Genomic DNA, 14,227 nt, shown 5'->3' on the forward strand with positions numbered 1-14,227 from the left:
CTTTAAAGTCAGGCAGAACTTTAAAGAATTGTGTTTAGAAAGTGCCTTTGGGAGCTATTGCTGAAAAATTCTTTCTTATTGTTAAGCATTATTTTGCTTCTGTGCATAGATATACTCAGCTCTTCTTTCACCTGAGAGATTTAGGCTAAATCTTCAAGATGACAATCAGTGCTAGCTGCAGAGAAATGGAGATACTCATTATAAGCGATCAGGTTCACAAACCAGAAGTATAGTCACATTATCATGGACCATTTAGCCACACCATATTAGTCTGGATGGAGTTGCATTTTATTTCTGATAGTACCTACATTGTGCATTCAAAGCTAACAAGTGTTTATGCACATATCTTTATTGGCCATGTATATTTGCCCTTAGAAAGCCCCTCCCAGGACCTCTATTCAACATGGTTGCTATTAATTGCAGTTGTCACTAACTGATTTCATGTCATTGATGAAGCATCTTGCAGAATACTTCAGCAATGCTTGCAAGGGTCGTAATTTTTCTTATTCTGATCTAACTTTATTGATCCTCTCCTGAGAGCAATAGCACCCCTCACAGCTTTATGGGACCATTCAAACAATCTAAGAATGATTTATATTACTTTAAGGAAAAAGACATCAAGTCTTGTTACTCACATGCTGAGATTTTCTTTGAGATCTCAAGCTGTCAAAATACTAAACACAAATTGGGATATTCCTGAGTAATGGAAAGCAAGGCAAAACTTCATAGCATTAGGCTTCATGTTATAATTGGGTGATGCTTCCACTTAACATGCAATTTATTTTATTCAATATTGATAAGATTTAATGGATGATGTATTTGATTCAAGGCTTTGATACAAATGTAGAGTCTTAATTAACAAGTGATATATTTGATGCAGTGAATAATGCATCTGATTTAATAGAGGATGCACTGTATCTCCAGCTGAAGGTGATTGGTCTTTTTAGTGAGAGATTAATTCATTTCAGAAGATGATGTATCACTTTCAATATGAACTAAATCAAATTTGTAATACATTTTTTTTGCGGTGTGCTAAGTAGCACAAGGAACAAGTTTGCCCTCAAGTGGACTTCAAAGGCAGATCATAACTCCAAGGCACCAGGCAGGTTGAATCAGTGGTTAATTCATTCATGCTGTGATAGGGGTGGAACCAAGTTCTAATAAGCCACTGCCTTCTCAATCAATCCTTGCTTTATTTCTAAGTAAAGTTATATTAAAGTTATTTAATTAGAGAACCCCAAAAGTCTAATAATCTTTGTATTAACAAGAATTGACAATAATACTTGAAAGATTTAAGGCGCAAAAGCTATTTGAACTTGAGACATTGATGAGGTAATAGAAAGAGGAAGGGCATCTTTAAGCATGTATTTTTCTTAGGTCACAAAAAAAATCTGGCAAATTTGACAGCATGTGCTTTTCTTTTATAAATTCATCTCATCAATACCACTGCATTTACATCTTGTAAAATTGGGAAACTGTTACTTATTTGCTAAATCGTCAGAAAGAGTCAGTGGGAGAGCTTCAGTTTAGATCACTGGAGTTTTCAACTCCTGTATATAGACAACTAGCCTGGCATATCCCATTGAAAATACAGGAAGGCTATGCGGAGTCAATATTCCATTTCTACTTTCTGTAATGTGAAACCTCTGTGTTCACTTATTATTCTATCAAACCTTTATTTTTCTGTTCACAGCTCCATAAATTCAATACTCTGTGCTTTTAATCTAATTTGTTGACAAGTGAAAATGACCCAGGTTCAAGACAACGCCAGCTAGTTTTTTAAATTACATATTTAGAACTAAAAAAGTATTAGGACATGCATATATAACCCAATGAGTATATAATGACTGTCATACTAGTACATAATATCCCTAGTAATTTAATTATAAACATCTGACTGTTTGGTATTTAAACAGGAAAATGACTGTTTAAGCACTATGCAGTTAAAGAATAATAAACCTTCTGGCATATTCTTCATTCAAAATGTTACACTCAAAAATAAGATCAGTAGAGATTTACCAGCAATTAAAAACTATTCTGAAGTAAACTGATTTTATATTTCTAAACATATGATGGATCTTTTTGCTGTCTTGTAGATAGACATTCAGTTTAGCATGTATCAAAATTACAAGCTAGAAGTAAACCAAGAAAAAATATTTGTATTTTTAATCCTTGTTTCAATTTTTCACCCAAAAGTAAAACCTTCCCATAGATTCACAGCACCAAGAATAGCATTGACAAAAGATTATGATAACTTTAAAAATATAACTTAATTTAAAAACAAAAAGTTGGATTATATTGAATTAGGTTTTCCAACATAAAGAAAACAAGTACATCTTAATGATGCTTAGAAAACAAAGGATAGTGTATGAAGTAGGAAAAGATTTACAGGTCACAGTTTTTAACAGATCATGATATCTATTTCTGCAACCCAAAAACTTGCTGTGTGAGATAAATCATTGAAAAATAATTATAAAATTCTACCTGTCTCACGATATTAACTCTTAACAGATGATTTCAGATCATAAGAAATTGTGAGTTATCCATAACTTAGCTGCCTATAACTATAGATTCAAGCTATTATGCTCCCCTTTTCAGTGATCAAAAATATTAACAGCAAATTTCTGAAGATAAGAATACTATGCAATGGCAAATATATATTATCTATATCATACATGGTAAAGGATTTGAGGTGTCAAAAAGTTAAACATGACTTCTTCCATTTCCCGGCTCATGGTGGCAAAATGCTACTGCAGGATTAAAAATGAGAAAAGATGGCATAGTATTATCCAGTTTCTGCTGTATGAGATACAGAATAGGAAAAAAGTAAATAGAGGTAAGAATGTTTCCATGGAGTGTAAATTGCTTTTTCAGTGTTGCACAAACTGTTATTTGTCCTCTTGATGCAGCTATGGAAGCATCAATATACTACTCTTCATAGGATTGCAGAGGGTGTAGCCTAGTTTTGTATATCTGCGTGTACCACCTACATAACTGCTCTTCCTGTGGTTCTGAATTACAACGTTTTAGTTTGGTGATGGTTTAGAAAATTATGTTGAAATCTACAGCAAGTCTCTTGTTGCTAGAAGTTGTCCAACTAGTACAGAGCTGCTCCATTGTTTAAGGTGGTAATCCATCAGAAGTTAAGATGAATACATGATAGTAGTTTTCAGATACTGGCTATGGACAAAGAATGAGGAAAGATAAGCTTTTAGTGGTTACAGAGAATGCCCACATACCACAGGATGTGTTCAAGGGTTCCTGGATATGTGATCCCTTACCTTGGTTCAGGAGTACATCCTTCTCTTATCATGGAAGAAAGTAAGTATTTTTGGATCCAAAAGTGACATCTCCTGAGAATTGTAATATCCCATGGTTTTTACTTCTCAATAAGCTTGATAGAATGGCTTACTTTTGAAACAGGAGTAGTCATGATAATAGCAGATACTCTCTTCTTTAATTGTCATTGTTTATGATACGGATAGGATTTGGCAAAGGTAGGTTATAGGCAACAAATCAAAACAAATAAATTTGAGTCCTATTTGGTGCTGATGGATGTTTGAATGACAGGGCTGCATGTCTGAGGCAACAAGAGAACAGGAGGCAGACTAACCAGGAAGACGACAAAAATGGAAAATGCATCTCTGTCAGAAAATTTCTGAAGTTACATATAGGTCTAACGTAATGGTATATGCCCTGAGGTGTTACATCTGAGGACGCTTGAGGGCATCAGACCTGCTGCGATGAAAGGCAGAGGATTGTCATGGGTAGAATCCTGGCATATCCTGTATCCACACCATCTGTTAGGAGCTGATAAAAAAAGGTCAAAAATCCCTAGGTTTTCTCTCCAAAACTGGCAACAAGTCGACTCAGTCCAAAAGGAAACCCAGTAATGAATTAATGTCTGTGTAATAAGGATTATTATTAGTAGAAGTACTAGTTACATTAACAGTACTGCATTGGGGCCTAGGTGCAATACATGGACCAGGCCGAAATGGCAATACAGAAATACCCATAAAACTGATAGATTTAGCAAAACAGATATGGGATGTAGTAAGAGATGTGGCCAACAAGCTAAATGAACAGTGTGATAGGTACTAATTTTGCCCTTGCTGACTTCTAGCAGAAAGAAAAGTGAAAGAGATGAGATAAAAAAAGAGAATATGGACTAATGAGGAGAAAATTCTTCATGAAGGGGAACTGAGGGGAGAGAAAAAAAGCTAGTCTGGTAATGCTCTTGATACAGGCAGATGAAGAGAGTTCACTACTTCTGGTTTTTTTCTATATGATTTTACCCTCTCTCATTTCTCCAGACAGAGGGGCCAGAACACTGCATTGTGTGATATCCATCAGTATTGCCTTTTTTTACACCCATTTTCTTTAAAAAAGGAAGAGAAAAATATGTAAAAACTTTAAAACATAATTAATTTCTTTTTTTACAATTTTTTAATTTTTTTTTAGTTAAATGAAACTTTGCTTGAAGAATGTTTTTGGAGTATGAGATTGGTTGACTTGAGGTAAGGAAGGATTAGTTTATCCTTTAAAAAAATATTCATGAAAAATTCAAAATCAAAGTGACTCTACCTTTTTTTAAGATTTATTTTTACAATCTAAAATTACTCCAAGAAATGCAAACGAACTTTGTGTGTAGTGACCAGAAGAATCATATTCACCTTTTTCAGACAATAAAGTATTTAACAGAATAATTTAACCCAATTTCATAGTCAGCTTGGGGGGGGGGGGGGGGGGCGGAGAGAGAATTAAAAAACAACAACAAACAAAACAAAACAAAACCCCCAAAAACCAAACAAACAAAAAACAGGAAAACAAAACAAAACAAAACAAAACAAACCCAAACCACGAAAACTGTATGACACTTTTTCTCAGTAAGAATGAGATTTGAAGAAATGTGCATATCCATAAAGAATTAAGATGTTGAATTTAACTCCAAAATTACAGGAACAGGAAAAGGAGTTAGGAAGTTTGGACAGAAAAGAGCAGCACTGGTTGTGGAGATAGGAAAGAAAGAAGCTCCATATTTACCACAAAAGATAGGAGGGGGTAGGGCAAGGAAAGTTGGCAGTAAATGACTACAAGTGCTTTTATTGTTCTTCCAACCTTTATACTTCTTTTGCTAAGAACTAAGTAGTGCTGGAATTTTTGATGGGTAACTGATTTCTCTGTCAGGTGTTTTTTGAGGAAGAAAATAAAAAATGGCCTCAGGTCAGAGCTTTGAAAAAGTTATGTTTAAGTAACTGAGGTATCTCATAGAGTCATTTGTGATGTTGAAGACACAGGGCAGCTGCAGAATGAGGTTCTACAGTCCTGAAGGTGTAAAAAAAAAAACAAAAAACAAAAAACCCCCACGATGTATCAAACTGTACCAGAGAGGATTAAGCCAAAGGTCTTGGATTCAGCCTACTGACCTCCAGCAAAACTTACCAAGTACAGGATGTGGTGTGCTGGAACTGCAGAATAGCAGCAGCCTCATGAACATCCAGCAGTGGAAGCTCTATATGGTTATGATGAGTTCCTCAGTTTTGCATGCTTTGTTTTGGTTTGTTTTTTTCCTTAAACTGCTAACTCAAACTATAAACATTAAAAACAAAACAAAATGAACACCACTACCCCCACCTTGTGTTCCTCCAGATCTCCTTTTATTAAGACTTTTTTCTTCCTAAAAAATAGTCAATGTTTATATTATGTTCATAGTCAGCAAGCATGTATTTCTTTCCAGAATTAATTTTTCAATTAATATATTATTATCTGGTAAGTACTACAAGGAATTAAAGAAAATTCATAAAATGAATGACATGGACAAAAGGATTAAACCATACAGAGACATAAAGGCATAAAAACTCACTGCAGAATGAATTAAATAGTTTTTCTGAGTCCCCGTATATGGTCTATCCAGTAGAATTCTGCTACTTTGAAATGGCAGATGAATGGTTGCGTGAGCTTTCCAACAAATGTTTTTCCATTTTTAAGATTTTTTTTTGCCCTAAAGGGATATAATTGATACTTAACATCTTGAATCTAGTTTGATGAGAAGGAAGTTATTCTGTGAAACCTACAATTAGGCTGTTTGAGCAAAACCCAAGCCAAAATTTCCAATCAAAGAAAACACCTAAAGACACATGTCTCTGGTAAGAATTAAAGTTCTTTTATGGAACTAGTTTCTTTTTGTAATTAATGTGAAAAACTATTCTAAATAAGATCTTTAGGATTGTATGTAATATTTTAACATTCATTCTAAATTAATCAGATCTTATATTCATTGCAAAGCAATTCATAATCATCTTCTTAACAGTTTAATAAAAAATTAACAGTATTTTCTGATTTTTGTTCAGTTAGAGTACAAACAACAAAAACCACCTCACCATGGGGAAATGACAAAATAATGCCATGTTCTCCTCACTGAAAATCACATACAAAATTGCCTGTGCAGGAAAACACAAGCAATTAGGAAAAGTAGATAAAAAAGAGGTTTGTCAGTAGTGGTACAATCTTTATGACTTTGTATGTCTTCAAAGGAGTCATCAGCAGAGGCTCTCGGGCATATGGGAATCCTGTTTTACAAAACAGGATTAAAGTTATGTTAGGTGAAGTGTTTTTAAAACTTGGGGTTACTAAGGGGCATAAGAGAGCCTAAGCTACCAGAAAATAGGAAAAATAGTTGTTAAACCTATTAAGTAGTGATACTGGTGGAGGAGAATTAGAGTGGAAAAGATGTTCAGAATGACCTGGTATTAAACAGGAAAGAAGGGTAAGTTTTACTTTAATTAATGTCATGCTTTCTTTAAGATAAAGTTTATGCAACATCATTAGGAACTACTAATACATAACTGTTGAATAGAAATGTTAGGAAAACTGCTTTAGTATTATTTTTACAGAGTTCAGTTGTTACATTTTGTTCTGACCTCAGGTATCCCCACCTGCGTCCAAAGTGAAATTACAAAAGCTGACACATTCCTCTCAACTTAGTCATTCGTCTCCATTTAAAGAGGTAAATTACTACATCTTTTTCCCCAGCCAAATGGGGAAGTTTGTTGCTATAGTTCATTGTGATTTCTTGGCAATCCACCAAAGCTGAACCCCTCTCTGTGATCTTCTTTTTGTATTTGTTGAATAAACTAATTATTGCAACTAATATTGAATATCAGAAATTATAGCAGCATGGGATAACCTGGTGGTAACATCTAAATGAAGAGCAGAATGCTGTGTGAAGATTACTGTGAAGAGTAAAGGTCCCTGATGGAAATATTTGCTCTTGAAAGTACTAAGATTATTGAGAACAGCCTGAATCAAATCCTCTCACAGCAGAGCTAAATACTGCAAATCATTAATAATACTAATCATGTAATGAAAAGAAAGAGAATTTTATCTTAAAATAAAATAACAATAGCCCTCTTCAAAAATTTATTGTTAATCAATCTCTTCTGCGGATTAGACCATACGAGATAAAAACAGGCATGAAGACAGCCTTTCTAATTGGAATTAATGACTTCAATAAGCAACAATTCACCAAATAAACCTGGATGTGTACATCAACATAAAAAGATACCAAAGAATGGGGAGATTTTAGAAAACCTCATGAGAGGATCACAATTTTATTTATTTCAGTGTAGAATAAACACTAAACCTTTCTTTCCAAGAGCCAACTCCTGTTTGTCTTGATTGTGATTCATGCTGCCAGATTTAATCACCATTCCACACTATATGGACCTGAGATTATTCATCTGGATTTAATTGATCTAAATTGTAGTTCAATTCAGATTATCGCTAGTCCACAGATTTCTATAAAGTGAACTGTGACTAGACTTTCTCTTTGTTTCTGTGGAAAATTTTGTTTTAACCATGTTGTCCTATTCCTCTACCACAGATAATGTGCTGTTTATTTATTCAAAAAATAAGTAACAGTCTACATGAACTTAAACAAAAGGACTGTATTAAGAAATACTTATTTAACTAATTACTCCCTCAAAGCCAATCAATTTACTCCACTTAGGTATTTATTTATTCTCACATACGCGTATACTCATTATCATATCACTGTGAAGTCTTGAACCACTAAACGGAGATGAAGAGTCCAGGAAACTGACTATTTACAACCATCTTAGGGAATCTCAATGTTTCTGCAAAAATCTGCTAAGATTGATTCGTATAAAAACAGGGGAATAATGTTATGTACTACTATGTATGTAGTAATTCACTGTCTGACACGTTCTTATGTTCTGAATAAGACAACTTATTACATTGCAGCCCTTACTGAATCAAAAAAAAAGTTTGGGGCAGGGGAAAGGGGGAGGGATGGAGAAAGAATCCATTAAATAGATTCAATGGCAATGTCTTCAGGGTCTGAAAATATAGAGACAATTTTTTGTTTCACTTTGGCAAAATTTGTTAAAATTTGTCTTATGACAAAAAAAGTCTCTCCACTGTTTTCAGTATAATTTCTTTCATGTCCCAAGGATTACAGGTCTGACATAGTTGAAATTTTAATCAAAAGTGAAAATGGAGTAATAATTTTTTGTTAGAATTTTTTTTCATAGGAGCCATCTTGGATATTATACTCTAGTCAGAATAAATCTTAAAGATGTGTCTTTTTTCCATACTTTCTGACAAATTCCAGAGGACTCTGTTCTGGATTTTTTTTAATATTGTTTAATTTCTTGATGCTAGATAACTGCATGATGTGAAATACTCAATTCTAAGAAATGTTATTAGAGACAATTAAAATATTGCACTTCAGTCTTGAGGAAAAAAGACAAAACTGCCCTCCTTTTTGACATTGTAAGAATCTTTTCTTGTCTTCCACATATAACTGCAATATTTCATCTGGTTTACAGTTTATGGTGTGAGAAGTGGTACAATCAGTGAGGTTTTATCACTGTGTAATTATGCTAAAGTAGCCCAAAGATGCTTCAGTCTTTCAGGTATTAGCATGTGCTCAACATTACAGTAAATTTAATCTCACAGGCATTCATTTAATTATAAATTATTTAGAAAACTTAATCTTATTTAAAATTATAATGTTTATTATCCTGCTACCTACAGTTATTTTTAATAAAAATAGGAAATTTAATTTTAGACTTAAAATTGTAACCATGTTTTTCTTAAGAAAGAAATGAGAGATTTTATAAGGAAGGACATTTCATTGTTAATGATTTCATATCTAGAAAGGATAAAGCTGTGTTCTTCTCCTATTAGCTTTTCTTATTCAATTTCCCCAAACCTTGTGTCTACACTAGTGACCTGAACTATGAGAGGTTATTTACAATAGAATTATCAATACTCTTGAAATTTAAAAAATTCAGAACTTGGTGAATGGCAAAGTCTTATGATCTCATGATATATTTTATATGGCATTTTTTACTGGATGCTATAGAATTTCCAGATGTAAAGCTTTAAGCTGAAGTTAAGACTTTGATTTATATCAAGCATCAGTAGAAAAATTATAAAGAACACTACAGTTAAGACAGAAAAATGGCCTTTAAGTAGGAAATGGACTACTGGTATTCTGCTCCTAGCTGCCTCCCTGATTTCCTGCACATCCTTAAACAAGCCAGATTGATCATCACTTTTTCTAAGAAGAATAAACAATATAACTCAATAGAAAGGCATCAGGCTAAGATTCTTGTATTATTGTCATGATCTGTAGTCATGGGTATTATAAAAGAAATTGGGGGTTTCTGATTTTTCCTCCATTATTTTAGGGGAATAATTGTGACAAAAAACTTATATGATCAATTCCTACTTTAAAGGTAATTTCACAGTTAAAAGAATTAGAGACCCATGCCTTGGGTTTTGATCCTGTTTTCAAAGTGCTGGGCATCCACTTCACATGTGAAATTATTTATGGATATTTGAAAATCTGCCCTGCCAGCCTCTGATGTCTCCCAGCCTGTCCAATATCTTGGTTTTGCATCTCCAAGACAGTAGTTTCACAGATCTTTGAGTTGCTGGTTAACTGTGGTAGCACAGTTATGTAATCCAGTGACTTCCCAACAGTGAGGAACGAGGATCTCTTGTTTAGAATTGCCACTGCCAAAGGCATAATCACCTAACAGACTGACATTGGACAAAGGCAGCAAACCATTAATAATATTGGTGATTACAAATGAAAGATCTGGGTAACTACAGAGGCAAATAGGCACCTGTAAAAATGATACCTCATCAGCTGTAGGTTGTTCTTTACAAACAGATGAGGATTCTTCTCTAGAGACAAAGTGAGTCTCATGTTACAATGAGAGATCTTCTCTTATTTGCTCTTGGTCATGAATAAATCATATTTCACTCTCCTCTTTGAGAAGATTCAATTGACTGACCAGGTCAGAGGCTAGAAGGTAGCAGAGATGCTTCATGATTCAATAAATTTTGTTAACACATCTAAAAGAATTTATTTCCCAGTGATCCACATAAAGTTCCTAAGGTGCTTTTCATGTTCCCGGTATGGAGAACAAAAGTCTCTCATTTATTTTAATTAATCTATATTCTATGGGAAAAAAGAAAGAGAGAGTTACAACTATTCAAGATCACATCATTTCATGAAGACGGCAGAAGAATGAACATGTTTTACGGCCCAGTTTATCATCTATGTCTTTGACTATTACCTTCTTTGAATTTTAGGTTCTTAGTGTAAGTCTGTACTATTGTAATAAATTATTCATTTCAGGCATGTGTAGATGAGCATGAAAGCTTCATATCCGTTACTGAAAAACACCCAATGAGAGATGAGCAAAGTATCATTTTGTCAAGTTCCAGAGCTCAGTACTTGTTCCCAGGTAGAATTTCCTGAAATAATCACTCGTTTGAAAATGAATCCTAATTATGCATGATAGCAAGAAATAGCAATTGACAGCAAAGTACAGAAGTTGCCACTATTCTCTTACGCTATCACTATTGTTTGGCAGATATGTACAACTGCTAGGCCAGACAACATTTTGAAAGAGTTGCAATTCCAGTGCACTATCACTTCACAGTATGACAGGTTTGTATCAATTATAAGTGAAATGAAATAAATAAAAATATCTTTACCCCAGGTTAAGAGTAGCCTTGATGGTTTTCGTGACTCGGGGGAAATCACTGAAAATATTTTCATGCCGTATTCATATTGAAACATTTGAACAATAATAATTATTCCTTATCGTAAGTTCCAATATGCTATATATCTAAATATGCTTTCCAAACAAAGTCTGCCAGCTTTGTTTTGGGCTAAGATTAATATTTTCCCCTCATTGTCTTCCAGCAATAGCTCTATCTTGCCTTTATGTTCCTTCATACATAAAAAGATCCAAAAGTATTCCACAGACATCTTATACTTTAAGACCTAGAAGCTCCTGCTGAACAGAGGAAAGGATTCCTACTTGACTGGCAGCATTGGGTATTATTTCCCACTCTCTGAATTTTAATGTGACTATGTCCAGGTGGAACGACAAGTTTCAGTGTTACAAAGTCAGATAATTGGCAAGTGTGGATAATGTTTGCTTGATCTGATGAATAAAAAAGAGAAGGGTTTTATTTTAAAGAAAAAAAGTGATTTTAGTGTAACCGTAATCAAGACTCAATCATATGCTTCCATTGAAGCTAACCAAGAGAAGTCAGTAACAAAAAACAGACTTTACATAAATTTCATCACATCTGGGTGAATGTGTAAATTTTGAATGAAAAAACCACCATAGATTTAACTTCAGATAATCTCTGCTCATCCTTGGAAATACCACTGACTAAAGGATTTATAAGCTTCTAATGTTTACAACGTTTATACAATTTATAAAATAGATAGCTGATAAAATATTAATTGCTGCTATAAAACTTACCTGTCTGCCCTGAAATAAATGGTATTAGCATCTCCAGTTATTCTTTATTGCTGCTAATGATACTTCAATTTGATAGTGAACTGTGTTACCATTTAAAAGGAAAATGGCCTGTGTATTGATAAAATAAATGTACATATTTAGATGCAGCATTTTTAGGATTCCCACACACACTTGAATTTACCCATTTATGAAAATTTACTTCTATGTATCACACCAAAGTATTAAGGGGGTGTGTGTTGGGGTTCAGCCAGATATATAGAGTAGAAACTCTAAAGAAAGTCCTGTGAAATTACGAGCTCTGCCAAACACCTAGAAGTCAAGTGTAACCTCAGTTCCTTCATCTGTGAAATTTTCCAAAAATTGTGCTGGACCCGGAGGGAGCTTGTGGGTTTGTTCATTTTTTAAAATATAAGCTGTTCAATTACTCCTGTGTGCCATTAGTTGCAGCCTAAGACTACACGAAGTGGACTTAAAACATCTAATTTAGGCTACCTTGGAAAACCAAATCCCCAATATTCTGGATATAATTTCCAAACCCAGTATTAAATCCTGTTCAATCCTATAGAAGAACACTAACATATTATTTGGATAAAAAAAATTCCCTTCTTAGTCACTGCTGCCTTTCAAAATCACGTACTACTATATTTTTTCTTGAACATGGCCTAAAATATAAAAGTTTCATGATTACTTTGCTTTGTTTGACATTTTTTCTTACCAGCAAAGTGAGCAGCTGCAGCCTAAGTCAGGTACTCACAGGGGCAGAAAGGCCTCTAGGCCTGCAGCCTGCCAGCCCTGAGGGGACTGCAAAGAACCTTCCAGAACAGCAGCCTCTGCCTGCCAGACCAGCAGTGACGGCTAATTGTCAGGTGGGAACGGGAGCCAGTCACAGTCAGGCGTTCTGTGCCCAATCCTATAAACGGGCTGTGGGCACTAATGGGCAGGCCCAGTGGAGGCACCAGGAGGGGCTGCCACAGAACTTCAGGGCTAACAGCAGGGCCGGGACTGCTGTGCTTGCCTCCGCCACAGGACAGAGAAGTCATGTAAGGAACTGTAACGTAGGCCTACCTGGCTTGTCCTGCAGAACAGGGAAGTTGTTTCACTCGTTGACACTAAATACATCTATGACTAAGTAGTTTGGTTTTCTGAGCCCTTTTACTCTACACTGTCAATTCCATCTCAGACTGCAACAAAGGGGAGAAACACTTACTCTTGTAGGAATACCAGTGTAATTTGCCGTGCTCTGGGACTCAGAATAGTTTGAATAGCAGAGACAGATAGGCTTGGGGCTGTGCTGCAACTTAAGCTTTAAACTTAATATATGTGTGAAGACTTAAATGAGACAAAGAGCTTAGAGGAAAGAGATTCTGTTCCAGGGCAGGGTTTTTCTGTTTCTTTTGTTTTGCCTTTCCCCAGAATGTATTATCTTAGTTATGCTGGAAATGTAGGATAGGCCTTTATGCAGCAGTATCTTCAGGCTGTTAGTACCTCAAGATGTGCAGTTTTTTCCTTGGTGTAGTGAAGGAGAGAGATTTCTTAGGAAAGCTGTTTCTTTCATCTATGAATATTTCAAACATCAACACTTGAAGTCAGAGTACCCAAAAGCTACCATGATCGTCAAATCTCATGGAGGTGCTGGTGAGGTTTGAGACCCTGCTTTGGGATCCTTCCCCCCTCCATTTCCACCCACTGATGCTGGCTGAGATCGTGCTCAACCCTGCTGTATCCAGGCTGAGTTGTCCAGGGACAATTGCTTGAGCGGGGGTCTTGCACTCACTGCTATCAAACCCCCTGCTCCCAGCAGGATGCTTACAATCCTGGCAAAGCAGTTGCTGCAGAGCCCCTGCTGTGCTCAACAGCTTTAACCCAACAGTCAAAGGCAGGCACTTCGGTGGTTGTGACAATGCTTTGAGAGTTCCCTTTGAGTCACTCATCTCTAAGCTCGGGGATTTTGCACAAAGAGTAATTTCCCTTGAGTGACTTCAGTGACTTTAGTTCTTAGGAAAAGTGAGCAGTGGGCCTCTCTATCTAAATGTGGGCTTGGACTATCATGAGGCAATGCTATAAGTAGCATTACTTTAATATGTCCTTTATTCTGCCTGCATTGTTCTTAAGGAGACTAAATTTTGTATCCTTATATGAAAGCACCATTTGTATTTATTTTAAATAGATCAAAGTCTGCATAAATGCTTTATTTCATTTATTAAGACACTTGAATTTATTGCTAGAAAAATATGTTTTTATGGCTACGAGACTGTGTCTTCTCATGATCTGCCCAATCGTGTAGTCAGAGGATTGGTTTAATGTTCCTCCAGACATCTTTCATCACTCCAGGCAGCTTAGTTAAAATCCAACAGTCATAAGATTGTTTGTGTTTTTCTTTGTATGCTTTATAAAGCTTGATAACTTCT

The sequence above is a fragment of the Aquila chrysaetos genome, chromosome 12, assembly GCF_900496995.4.
Source record: "Aquila chrysaetos chrysaetos chromosome 12, bAquChr1.4, whole genome shotgun sequence".
NCBI lineage: Eukaryota > Metazoa > Chordata > Aves > Accipitriformes > Accipitridae > Aquila > Aquila chrysaetos.